This window comes from Falco cherrug, chromosome 10 (genome assembly GCF_023634085.1).
Source record: "Falco cherrug isolate bFalChe1 chromosome 10, bFalChe1.pri, whole genome shotgun sequence".
NCBI lineage: Eukaryota > Metazoa > Chordata > Aves > Falconiformes > Falconidae > Falco > Falco cherrug.
Window position 1 is genome coordinate 3,973,117 of NC_073706.1, and position 13,930 is coordinate 3,987,046.

General features: G+C 51.6%; 1 long non-coding RNA gene across 1 annotated transcript; it reads right to left on the minus strand.

Moving 5' to 3' along the window:
* Nucleotides 1-2,147: 2,147 nt before the first annotated feature.
* LOC129736990 (uncharacterized) lies at nt 2,148-11,932 on the minus strand. The gene is made up of 3 exons (XR_008734275.1): nt 11,555-11,932; nt 4,991-5,038; nt 2,148-2,261 (listed from the first exon to the last, which is right to left on the minus strand). It is a non-coding gene; the product is annotated as an uncharacterized LOC129736990 (long non-coding RNA).
* Between the last annotated feature and the right edge of the window lie 1,998 nt (nt 11,933-13,930).

A 13,930-nucleotide genomic window follows, 5' to 3' on the forward strand; every position in this document is an offset into this window, starting at 1 on the left:
AAAGCTTGGTGCCTCTGCAGGGATGCTGTGTGCTGGCTCTCGCCGTGACACACAGGCATCGGCATTGCTGCCACACATCATTTTCCCCCGGCTAAGTCAGCTGGTGGCTTTAAACTCTTCAACGTTTTCAAAAGACCGATGAGGTAAATCCTCCAGGCCCCGAGCAAGGCTCTCACTGGACCCCACAGGAGTTTTGCCTGCATACTGCAGGATTATTATAGCCAAAATGTTTCTGTGGATTCAAATCAAGCCCTTTCATACACAGCCTGTAGCTGCAAGTTTTGTTAGCGCGTGGCCCTGGTAAAGCCTTCCTGATTTTACCCCATTTTAATGTAATTGGTATTTCTGTCCCTGTAACCCAGACAACTCCTTTTCTATGCCATTTCACACCAGCACTGAGGATTTACTTTTTTCTCACAAAAGGGAAAAATCAGTTTCTCCCCCCTGTGCCCCAAATGCTCCTTCTCTACCTGAACAAGTCCCACTGCTCTCAAGGAGCTGAGACAGATCCAGGAACCCCAAAGCTGAGCTGGGAACAGACCAGTGACCTGAGTCCCGCTGCATCCCATCCCATCTGCCCTGCTCCCAACAGGCTGGGAAGCACCTCCGGAAAATCAGGAGAGACTTTTGTATGCACCATCCACAGGTTAAACTGCTGCCCAGCAGAGCCTGGCCATGGCGCTGGAGGCACGGGGCAGCCCACGATGGGGCTGGGAGCCTGGGGAGACCCCAGGAGCTGCGGCGCTGGGTGAAGCACCCCGTCCCCCGAGGCTCGGGGGCAGCACGGTGACAAGCCAGCCCTGTCTGGGAGGACAGGGCAGAGGACAGGGGCTCGCCACAGTCAGCAGTCACACGCTGCCACAGCTGCCGTGGGTTTTGCAGCCAGCAGAATTAAGTCTGTCCATGCAGCTTAGTGCCCTGAGCAGCTCAGCGGCTTCACCAGCTCTTTGTGCCGGGCAAGAGGTGAGGGCTGGGGAGATTACTGCCCAGCAAGAGATGCTGAAGCAGCGTCTGGAGGAAGGAATTTCTTGGTGGTGGCATCTTTCAGGTCATCAGCATTCACGACACCTTCTCTTCATGAAGTCCTGAGAGATGCCATCACCCAGCAAAGAGGGGAAGTGTGGAAGTTTCTTTAAAAAATTGCCACCTCCTTCAAATCCCTGCTTTCTCTGTGTATGACTGCCAGGTGATACTTCAGAGAGGTTTCAGCGGGCGCACTCTGTCTCCTACGGATCACCACAGCGGAAAATTGAGCCTGAAAGGAGGAAAATAAATTTCTTTGCTGGGACAGTGCTGTGCTGCACCAAGCTCCATGAATGAGCTTTGTCCTGAAGTTCTGAGCCCGGCAGGGGATCACGCTGCAGCCTGCCAGTGCTACCCAGCTCCCCTTCCCGGGGCAACGGGGAAGTGGCTTCTGTCAATAGAGCCAGCATAGCCCCAGAGCAAACAGAAAGGAAGAGGAGTGAGGCTGCAAACCCCAGGTAAATATCTAAATCAATAGCACAGCAGCTCAATAGCGTTTCCCTACAAATCCAGCAAGCCACGCTTACAAATGCCTCCAATTTAAAGGCGGATTTCTCATCAGCTCAGCAAACCAGCACTCCTGAAGGTACAGGTTTGTCCTGAATGGCCTGTGCCTGCTCGGGTTGGGAGAGAAATAGCAGCCGTGGCCACAGAGATGGTCTCAGCAGTCCCCAAAGCTACCGAAGTACAAAACTGGAGGCAATCCTAATGTTCCTGCCCATCTGTACTTCGGTGCTTGGCCCTCGCTTCTGCCCACATTGCACAGGGCCATCTGGAGACTGCCTGTGTTAGCTCTAGAGAAGGAAAAAAAAGAACTAAAAAAAAAAAAAAAAAAAAAGACTATCCATAAAGGAAATAGCAGTTTGGCTAGTTAGTAGTTTCAGCCAGGCTGCTGCTCAGCAGGGCACATTAGCCCAGACCCACGGGGCTGCGCAGCATCCAGTCCCCACGCTTGGTCTGCAGCGGGGTGAGGTACCACCCAGCATCGCGCCGAGCAGCACAGCGCGTCCCAGGGAGCCAGGGTCTGGCACACAGACCCCTTGTGTCTGCGGCAAGGGGAGTCAGGGCCAGTCCCCGGTGCCCTCCTGGGGCAGCCGGCACGCCATCCCTCCCCTCCCACTGACCGTGCCTCCTCACCAGGTCTTCCCAGCTTGTGGCAACCAGATTCAGCTTCTTGGTTCAGTTTAGTTTCAGCCCTTCTGTGGCTAGTGGTAAGAAATACAATGCTCTCCTTCCACCTGTTAAAAAAAACCAACATAAAAATCAAACTCCAGCTATCACTTAGATTTTTATATTCCCCCACATTTCCGAGATGATGAAATACAGCCACCGCATGCCAATCCCCATGGAGTGGGTGCCATGCTGGATGCAGCATCATCCCTTTGCCCATGAGGAGCATTTGCTTCCACTGTCCAGGGAGCCATGGCTGTGAATGAAAGCTCCTTGAACTTAACAACGTGTTTCAGCCTTACATGTATTACTGCTATGCTTTTACAGTGAAGAGGTGCTACAAAAACAAAAGTGCTGCGTGCTCCAGGGCCCTGCCTCTGTGCCTGAGATCCCACCCCCTGGTTTCCACCCATGTCCCACAGGACATACCTGCAGTCTCCTTCCCACTACCTACGTTTGCACTGAAGAGCCTCCCAGAAAGACACACGGGATTTGATGTCGTATAGTTGGAAAAAATTATTTGAAAAATTGGAAATAAGCAACAACAGGTGCCGCAAAGGGCTGCAGAACCCGGTGTGCTCCAGAGGCTGTGTGCATGGTCACCAGACCACCGAGTCCCTCCTTGGTGGGCAACTTTGCACCCAAGAGATGAGCTATGACCACCAAAACAGTTGAGGACATAACATCTAGAAAGCTTGAAGTTTACTGGCTGTAAAATGACTCCACACTTGTCTAAAGAATCTATGCACAGCTTTGCTTTCCCTCAGTAGGATGGGAAATCTGCGGTTAATGACCCCCTGCAGCAGAAGGTCCTTCTGTTGATCTGTCCTAAAACTGCCCATTTGCTCACTCAGTTTGCACATGTGCCCACTGGAAGGGACCAACAAGAACAACCGGGGAGCCCCACCGGGTGCTGGCTCCTTCCTGGCAGGCGGATGGGAGGGGAACACACGCTAATTATTTGCTACATCTGCAAATGCACCTCAGGGCCATGAGGTCAGGGACCCCACACACGAAGCAGCACAGTCCCACCCCGAGGAGCTGGCTGGTGCACTGTCAGCGACCATCTCTGCTGAACAGAATTCATTTTTTATTTGGTTTTATTAATCTTCACATGTTTAGACACAAGGGCTACGATTTATAGCTCACACACAGGAAAATATGAAATTTTTTCCACATCTCCCTGTTTAAGATATTTGCAATCATGATGTGCAATCTATCCCATTATTAAATGCTGGTCCCAAACCCACCGATACAGAGGAAGCAATTCCCTAGAATGTGGGAGAGCCCAGCTAACCTTCCACTTCAGCATCCAACACACCACCCTCAGCCTGTCTGCAACACCTCTGTGCATCACCCTGCTCAGCTGTCTCACCACCCTGGGACATAATCTTATTCATGATCTTGTTCCTGGTGCAGGAAGCCATCACATCTGATTTATTGCATTCAATAAGGAGAAGGAATTTAAAACAGAAGGTCTGTCCAGATCTAAGTTTTGAAATTATTCTGCGCCTCTACCTTTGCCCCTACCATCCCAAAAGCCTGTAACTTGTTTCGAGTGGAAGAGGTGATTCGGGGCAGTTTGCAGCTATCCCTGGGGTGCAGCAGAAGCCAAGAAGCTAAGCCAAAATGCACCTTAACGATGCAGCCTCATGCAGACTTTTCAAACACCTGCATCTTAATTACTCCAGAGAACAAATTTCTGACACTGGAAATGCAGCTGCACTAGCTGCGGTGCCTGTCCTGCCTTCCTAGCTCATTTTGCCACTGCTTCCTTCAAAGCAAGCCGTAAAGCCAAAACCATTTCCTTTAATGCACTTGATAGAGGTTTGATGTGAGTGGTGGGCTCTCATCAGCTGCTTCTTCAAAAAAGGATGTAGATAAAAAGATGAGAGAAAAAGGAAGCCCTGTGTACATAAGTATTGCTCCAAGACGCTCCGCGCTTGCCCCATCAGCACAGCCCTGGCGCTCACCCACCGCGGCTCCAGCTCACGCTCCAGGCAGGGGGAGCCTGTCTGGGCGGCCTTTCCCATGGGACAGGGCTCCTCTGCCACAGCTGCCTGGGACATCAAAAGTAGAGCCAGGATGAGGATAGGGCCAGCAGGACAGGTCCCCAAGCACCTCTCCACTGCAGCTTGCCGCAGTAATACAGCAGAGCTATGGGGGCGGGGGGGGGGGGGGAAGGTTGGGCACCATGGGCCCACCCCAAGCAGCTTGGGCATTTCCACAGCCCCTCAGCACCCTGCTCGCCCGGACCATGACAGCACAGCTGGCAGAGCGGGGACCCCCAGTCCCTGATCCCCTCCACCTTCCCCCACAGCCTCGCAGGATTTCATTTGCAGTTTACCCCCACTTCCCTCGCGGTCTAAAGGTTCAGCCGAGGTGGCAGGAGCAGTGCAGGCAGCTGGGCATTGGAAGGGGGCTCTTTCCTCCCTCTCCTGCCACGGAGCCAAGCGAGCAGGGCCAGACAGCACGAGGAGACAGGGCAGGGCACCATCCCTGCTCCAAAGTCTCGCTGCAAGGGCTGAAGCATCCTCTCACGCCTCCCTGCGCGCCCAGGGCTGGTGTCCCCACCTCCCCACCATGCACACCATGTGCACCAGGCAAATTCTTCGAGCGTGCACACAGCAAATTCATCCTCACCGTGGCTTTCGAGCAACACCCTGGGCTGTGTGCATGCCACCTGAGCCCAGCAAAGGCTACAGAAAAAGGGGCTGCTTGTTTTCTCCAGCCTGTCTGAGCATTACCCAGCCACCAGGGAGCTGCCATCTACCCACTCACACTTGTGGGTACCCACCTGCTGCAAAGAGAGCATCAGCCAGGGCCAGGTACACGTCTCTCCTTCCTAGGAGCAAAACAGGGGAGGGAGAGGAACAAGTAGGAGAGGAAAGATCAGGGTGAGAAGATATGAGAGTTGACAGCACTCTCATCTACGACCACAGATGTTAGCCTCAGTGCTCATTAAAGGCCTGGGTCTTCAAGTCCTGCAAATTAGAATTGGTTAAAAAAAAAAACAAAACAAAACAAAACCAATTTCTAATGGAATGGTATCTTGTAGAACAAAGAAACAGCAGTTCTGTCAAAAAGAAAAGAAAAAAAATATCTGTTTTGAGTTGAAAATCTTCTGCTATTTTAAGTGAAACAGAGAGGTAAATACATTTCATTTGGGTTTTATCACTACAACTCATTCTGACATTTACATTGTATTAAAGTTTTAATATTAATACTGTGCTGCTATATAATATTTAATACAAAAATTAAATATATATATTTAAGTTAATATTTCATATGCTAAAAATCCAAATGGCAAAATCCCTTTGCTCCATCAAAGATAAAAGCACCCAGCACTAATTAAAACCTCTCTGATGCTACTGAGGCTCAGGACCAAAAGCAGCACCAAATAAATCCCCTGGAAACAAGTCGCAATGATGCCAGTAATGTTTGCAAGAACAACTCAGGGGCTCCTCACTGACCTTTATGATGTGGGGACTGAGTAGAAAATGACCCTGTGTTGTAGTTTAACCCCAGCTGCCGACTGAGCCTCTAAAGCTCCCCCCTGGCAGGGTGGGATGGGGGAGAGGGTGGGAAGGGTGGAAGTGAGACAGCTGACGGGCTGAGCTAAAGGCAGTTTAACAGCTGCAGCAAAAGCCGCACAGGCAAGCGGGGCACAGCAAGGCGTTCATTCCCCGCTCCCACCGCAGCCCGGGGCTCAGCCACCCCCGGGACAGCCGGGCTCCATCGTAACGGGGGCTGGGGGGCCGACGGCATCACTCCGAGCGTCCCCCCCTTCCTCCGCCTTCCCCCAGTCTACGTGCTGAGCGTGATGCCACACGGTCTGGGATGTCCCTGGGCTCAGTGGGGGTCAGCTGTCCCGGCCGTGCCCCCTCCCAGCTCCTTGTGCCCCCAGCCTGCTGGCTGTGGGGTGGGCGAGGAGCAGCAAAGCCCTTGGCCCTGTGCGAGCGCTGCCGAGTGGTAGCGAAACACCCCTGGGTCATCAAGGGGGGTTTCAGCACAAATCCAGAACGCAGCCCATCCCGGCTACTAGGAAGACAATTCACCCTGTCCCAGCACACCCTTCTCGCTTTTCACACTTTAGTGCATCACACACCATGAAAGCAGAGAAGGAACAGTGCTGCAATGAAGATGTGGAGAAGCAGGATGAGGAGGGATGGTAGATGTTATTTTGCGGGAAAAGCATTAGCATGTCTCCTCCAGCCATTGCTCAGCAGCTCTGGGCTATTCATGCAGAGGGTCAGGGCCCCAGAGAAGGGAGTGCTGCCTTGGGGCAGCGGGTTTGGACCAGACACCACCACTGTCCCCATTGTCTCCCCCAAGCCATCACTGAGACGTATTTCTTAACCATACCCATTAATAAGGTGAGCAGCCATGGAGCCCACACAAGAAATCAAGAGGGGAACGGGGCAGTCCCACAGTAAATACATTGCTGGGCCCCAGGCCAGCCGGTCCGCCCCATGCACCATCGTGGCCAGCAGAAAGGGAGGCTGGTGCTCAGAGTGGGGGTCTCAAACACCCAAACCACAGACCCCAAGCCAAGCCATGCACGGATCTTTGGGTCTTAGAAGACAGGTGAGCACCCACATTTCCTTGTAATCCACAGCTTGTTCGATACTCAAACACCTTGGGGCCATCCAGGACTTACCCACCATGTATACAACTGTCCCACCCATGGCACAGCCCTTGGTCCTATCCAGGTCCAAAGAGTTCGGTAGTTACAGCCCACTGACACATCTCAAAGTCAGAGAAAACTGAGGGGGATGCAGGGTACCCTTTTATTGCCCCAATTTCTCAAGCCCCTGATCCAGTCGGCAACATTCCCCAAGTCATAGAACTATTCAGGTTAGAAAAGACCCTTGAGATCATCAAGTCCCACCATTAACCCAGCACTGCCAAGCCCACCCCTGACCCATGTCCCCAGGCACCGCATCTGCACATTTTTTAAACACCTCCAGGGATGGTGACCCACCACCTCCCTGGGCAGCCTGTTCCAGTGCTTGACCACCCTTTCAATGAAAAATTTTGTCCTCATATCCGACCTAAACCTCCTCTGGAGCAACTTGAGGCTGTTTCCTCTTTTCCTGTTACTTGTTATCTGGGGGAAGAGACCAACCCCCCAAACTTGTCCCCACCAGTAAGCATCACCTCACAACCTCTCCTGAAGCCCCCAGCCTCTGGTCTCCACCAGCCTGGAGACCACCCTAGCTTCCTTCACGCTGAAGCATCAATTTGGGGTAACTTGCCACGTGCAGGCAGGGCCACGAGCACCCTGCCCATGGCTGGCCAGGGGCTTGGTCCCACCAGTGAGGAACTGCAGATGCACGGAGCTGCTCCACAGGTTCCCCTTCTTCCCCTCCAGCTCTGGTTCCCCAACTGCCTTTGCATAACTGGAGACCAGATTTCAACTGCCTGTGTTTTACCAGGCCTAATCTTCAAACTGAATATATTTAATAGGGCCTGATCTTCATAATGGCTCTGTCTGAGGCTCTGGATTTCAAAGCAGCTTCACTTAACAGGACTTTGTCTGGAAGCTGCAACCACATAATAGGGCCTGGTTTTAAACCAGGAGTGTTTAATAGGATCTGATGTTTAAAGTGCACGTATCTAATTGGACCTAATCTTTACAATCCTCTTTTCCTTCCCCCTTTTCTGGCATTTCTTCTCCTTTGCTGCTCTCCCTCCCTCCAGCACTAAGACCCCCATCCCTGCCATGGCAGACCCCTGCCTCCGCCAGCAGCCCTGCCAGGGCCACGAGCTGCTCTCACAGGGACCATCCCAAAGCCTTTGAAAACCCTCCAGGGTCTCCCAGGGCAGCTCCTAATTCCCACTGCACCTCCTCTGCTCTCACCAGCTCCTCCTCAGGAGCTCACCCAGAGCCGACCGGTCCCAGGGATACAGGCACAAGCCCATCATTAAAGGCTTGTTTTAATGGGAATACAAAAAGCAGCAAAAACACCCAACACCTGATTTGGTGAATGGAAAACATGTGGGTTTTTTCCATTCCATTCTGCAAGAATCACCAGCCTTGGACTACTTTCTTTCAGTATTGCCTTCCCCACTGCCATGAGTAAGTTGCGCTCTTTGGAAGGAAAGCCCTCTCCCAGGAGTAGCCAAAGATGTTCCATTTTAGAGAACTGTAACTAATTGGCTGAAGCAACAATTTCTTTTGCCCCATCAGTTGTGAAATGGGACTATTTTTTTCCCCAAAAAAGTTCAGGCACGAGGAACGAGCATCTCGGAATTCCAAGCAAAGAAGCCATAAATAGACACACACAGGGTTTCTGCAGCAGCTCTGAACAGTCCCATGCCCATCTACATCCAAGTCTTAATGTGCCCACCCCTCTAAGGGCAGCAAACCGCTCACGCTGCCGGACACCGCACCTGCCAGGACCTGAAGTCATGCAAGTTGCCCCGTACCCATCCATGCAGTTTCCATCATACACAAATATTTCAAAGCACTCTCCTTCCACGTGCTTAGAGTCCAAGCCCTCAAAATAACAAACCACGGGGCCACACTGTGATTTCTTCACACTGACAGGTGGGATGGGCTGTGCTCTTGGTGGGTACAAATCGAAGGGTCACAGGCACGGTGCCCTCACATCGCCTTTGTGCTGCTGGCATCCAATTCCAAAATACCTCTGGGGTTACAAAAGCTTCAGCAGTCAATTTTAATACCTGTGTTGATCGTGCCTTAAAGTTGTACTGTCTGCAGGGCAAGAATTTTTTTTAAGTATATCTCACATCTAAGGAATGACAATGTAACCAAGCCATAAAGTTTGCTGTCCCCAGAGCTCTCAGCCAGCTGTGGATCACAGCTGGAGAACAAGGAACAAAGTTTGATGGGTTTTGCCCCCTGCCCAGCCTGATCTCTGCCACTAACACGCCTGGACCCACGCCTCAGTTTCCCCTGCAGTGCTGGGAGGGGACAAGAACAGGAGGAATTCTTGCCCTTCTTCACAGCCCGTTGCTGCAGGATGTTTCAGCAATGCTCCTCAGAGCCACCTACCCGCAATGCAAAAGAAACAAAGAAAAATATTCTTGACCCCAGCTTACCAAGAGAAATTAAAGCAGAGATGAACCAGGAGGTTCGAAGGGCAAGGAAGGATGGAGCGCGCAGCAGAACCGACATGGGGCAGCTCTCCTCCAGCACCTGCACAGCCTCAGCGTGAGGACATCTCACATCTACAGTCTTTCAGATGACCAACAAACCCTTCCCTAGAAGCATGCGTTTCTCCTACCTCCCGCTGCCAGCCCCAGCACCTCCCTGGATGGGGCAGCCCAGCTCGAGCCACACCACAGGGTTAGGCACCCGCATCTGCCCCGTGCTCGCATCTCCGCCGTCGTTCACCACCCGCTGGCTACTCCTGCGGAATTAATTTGCCACGTTTGATTTGCAGTTGCATCAGGCTCTGGCACTGCCCTAAAATTTATGCTCTATACAAGCCTTACTGACAGACAGCAGGGTTGGGAGGTTAGGGAAGCAATATTTCCAGAATTTGCATAAAACAAGGGCATTTCATAATTTAGCTGATGTAGATTTGGATAAGATGAAATTGTTGGCCATTTTATAATTAGATGGCTAATCATAAAATAACCTTTGCGAGTCATCAAAAACCATTATTATACAAATGAATTCCTGCTTGGTACTAAACTTACTTTACCCTTGTCCTTGAGGATCAGAGACAGTAAAAAAAAGACCTTTTTGGTAGAATTCATTCTGCAGCCAGCCCCACGTTGTTACTATGTTTTATGGATCACAAATGCTTAATCAATAATGCAGTGCTTTCGGGAATGATGTTCTTTCTTATGTCTTTCTGTGGCTGGAATTGTTTGGCTGGCTGCTCACAAATCTTTTGACGTGGATTCATCGTTTTGGAGATACCCTTCTCTGCATCTCAGGGCAGATTCATCAGCTGAGTGAGAAGAGGTGGGAAAGTTTATTGGGGTAAAAAGAGACGTCCTGGCAAGAGCAAGAATCATTGCTCTGGGTTCACTGGTCGACTTGTCAGGTTAATGAATGGCCCTAGGAAACCATTAAGTATGCAGCAGCTGGAAGATCCCTTCCTCAGCAAATAAAAACAAAGCCAAAGAGCCTCTTCCCACATGCCATGCTGCTTTTTGCAGGAAGCCAGGCTAGGAAAGGCAATTGATGCAAAGGGACCCCCTCTGAGCTGGGGACCCCTGGGCATGCCTCGCTCCCTGCCCAGCCCATCAGGAATGCTGCTTTCCCTGCAGCAGATATCCCTGCCTGCCCCAGCAGAGACCCCATGCCAGTGCCTGGATGAGAAAATGATGTTTTCCAGAAATTCAAGTTTGCCTCCCCCCAGGGTTTTCCCCGAGCTCGATTTTCTGCCCCATTACAGAGGGCTGGTGTGTTGCTCCATAGCTAGAGCTGAAGAACAGGGGTCCAGGCTCCCACACACCTCATGTCCCCTCATACCATAGTATTTCTCCACCTCCTACAGCTGACGTGATAACGACTCCATTAAGCAGCTGACAAAAAAACCCTGTGCCAGCACTGGGGGCTTTCCTCAGCTCCAGGCCAGCCCTGGCCCAAAAGTCCCACTGAGCTCCAGCAGCACCCTGGGCTCCTGCTGCCACGCTCAGCCCTGCACCAGCATCTTCTGCCACTCAGACTTTGCTGCAGGATCAAAGCTTGGGGGAATGTGGCACTTTGCTCAGGCACAACTGCTTGGGCGGTGGGAGAAAGATCAGTGGAAAATGCTGGATGTTTATGCATCTGGAGGCAAAGCAACTGCTGTGGCTTGCAGGGCACCCCCTGCCCAGCACAGGTGGTAAGAAACTTCCTTGGGAACAGTCTCTGTAAAACAGAGAGCCACCTAACTCCTGTCTGCTCTGTTTAATTTTCCATGCTCATTAAGGGTGAACTACAATAGAAAATTCCTCTTATAATTTGTGTGCCAGTCTGTTTAACAGGTGTACTGACCATGTTTGACTTTGCCACCTGAGTAAATGTTGAATCTGCTCAGACCTCATGGACAGACAAGAACGAGAGAAGAGTGAATTGGGGTCTGGCTCATTACACAGATCATCGAAGACTACATCTTTCCTCCAACGATCTCAAAGCACTTTGGCAAACAGTGATTAAATCGAAGCCCCCCAGACCTCCGGCATGCAGACGGGGGCAAGCAAACAGCCAGCTTGGTACCGCAGGAGGGGCATCGCCAAGGAGCATGAGAGGCTGAGCCCCCCGGCCACCCCCTGCCACCACCAGCTCACAGCCCGGCCACTGCCCCCCGAGCCAGTCACCCCTCTCCTCCCTCCCCAGGCACCACAACCAGCACCTTTAGACACCGTTTCAGTAGGATGCGAACCAAGACCTTACCCCTACTCTGCCACAAGGGCTGCGGCTGCTGGGAAGAAGCCAGGTAGGAGCCCAGGGCTTCCTCCGGGGCTGCACAAGGAGCACCAGGTCGGGGAGCCAGCAGCAGCAGGGCAGCCCCGTGGGCTTCCACATGTGCCACGCAGAGTTACTGTAGAGCATTAACTGCCTCTCATCAACTATGCAAACAGTGCATTTCAAGGTCCATTGCACAAGCACCTTCTCAGAGCAGTATACTTATATTTTAATTAGCAGCTTATGTGCTGATTACCCTATTGGTATCCAGCACACCATGCAACGTGGCTGGCTCGCTCCCAGCAGGCAGGCAGGCTGCCCGTGCTCACTGCACCCCTCGCCATGCATCGCCTGCTGCTCTGGGGTCTTCCCTGAAGGTGCAGGTAAGCTGTGGTACAAGACAGGCAGCCAGTCTTTGCTGGGGATGCAGGAAGGAGCTTTCTCAGAGAGGTCGAGCTGGCTGAGCTCCTGTCTGAAGGATTATCCTTATGCTGCTGAGGTTAACAGTATTCACAGGAAAAGAAAGAAGCAGCTGGGAAGGATAGGGGGAAAGGAAAAGGTGATGACAGTGACCAGGAGATGAAGGGGGTAGGAAAGGCTTCATGACACAGCTACACAGAGGGAAGCGGGATGTCACCATCTTTCTGTTATGACAAGTGGCTTCAATTGCAGCAATGTGAGGAGACTCCTTGACCTCCACCCACAGCCCACCAACGGAGCAGTGGCTTGCATTGCATTAGCCGTGTCAGCTCAGGCAGCAGGATGAGAGCAATTACCCATGCCCAACGTAGGTTGGCAAAACTTTGCAGTGTTGGGAAATGATCAGGTAAGCCAGGCTGGAGGTGTCTCATCCAATCTCCTGTTCATCGCAGCATTAGCACTGGCGTCAGACCAGGTCAGGCTGGTGTAAGCATCAGACAGGTTAGGAAGGCGCTGTGCCAGCCACAAGGTGTTCTACCCTTACACAAACACCATCTGCAGAGCCCAGCACTTACAGCAAGCATCTTGCTGTGTGCTACGAGACAGGAGGAAGACATGTACACCCTGGTTCAGTAATTAGATGCAGACTCCCAGCCAACTCATCCAGATGATTTGTCCCCACATCCAACCACCTTCAGAAAGGACAACACATTTAAAGCCAGTCCTGCTCCATCAGTTGCCTGCAAGGAGGCCACCTGAGACCAAGGGGCTCTCCAGGCCTGACTCTGCAGGTCCTTCTCTCGGCCTCTGCCATGGCAGATACTCCAGCTGTCTTCTCCATGGCTGCTACAGGGCTGGGACCCTGGGCTGAAAAGCAAACTGAGGGGTGCTACTATTATTTGGAACTGTATGGTCTTACCCTAAGTTTGTAGGGAATGCAAGGCTTTGAGAACCTTCCCTTCCTCCAGCCCTGCAGTGAGGTCACTGCAAAACAGCCTTCAGGTACAACCTTGACAGCAGCAAGAGCCCAAGGTGGGCCAGTGCCCACGAGGGTATCACAGCTGCCTCTGCAAAACAGGACATCATGGGTTTCCTGAACCGCAGCTCACACATGGGATTCCACTGACCTCCGAGCCTCAGCAGCCCTCTGTGGATCTGCTGGGACGTGAGGTGTCACCAGCACCTCAGCTGCCAATTCATTCCTGAAACACATCAAGGAAGCAATTCATAAAATAATGTGAACTTCAGGGGGCTGGGCCATCTCACCCAAAAGCTATCATTTACCCGATGAAACAAAAGTCTTTTTTTTTTTTTTTTTTTTCATCCTAAATAAGAGGGATTTAATAAGTTGGGGCAGGTAGAGGAAAAGAATTAAGTCTGTAGCCTCTTTTAAAAAACAAAACAACTTTAAGATGTGGGCCATATATCATTTATCGCAACTTACTGCCTACGGCTGCGCATTGCAGCTCAGACATGCACGTGATCCTCCTCGAAACCTGGTGCTAATCCTAAAAGCCTAAAAACAGTTGACCCATCATTATTAATTAGCTTGCTGTTACCAAAATACACAGGATAGATGATGATGTTATTAATTTCTGTGCAACCTGCCGTGATGCCTTCTCAGGCGGGGGAGCCTGACAGAAAGACTACCGAAGGATTTCCCTCCCACGGTCCACCAGCACCTCGGGAATCAGCTGCTCGCCCGGAGCAGGATTTCAGCTTGGCTACAGTCTCATCCACAGCGCGGGATAGTGTGTCACCACAGCAAGTGTGTAATAAACATAATTATAGAAGAAACTTATGATTATTCAGAAGTGTGTGTGGGCAGAAGCAAGCACTAAGTGATGTAAAAGCATTTCAGTAAGCACAGCCGCTCTTTCAAAATTTCCCAGTTCCATATTTTATCAGCAGAACAGGGGAAGACATCGGCGGAAGATCTAACAG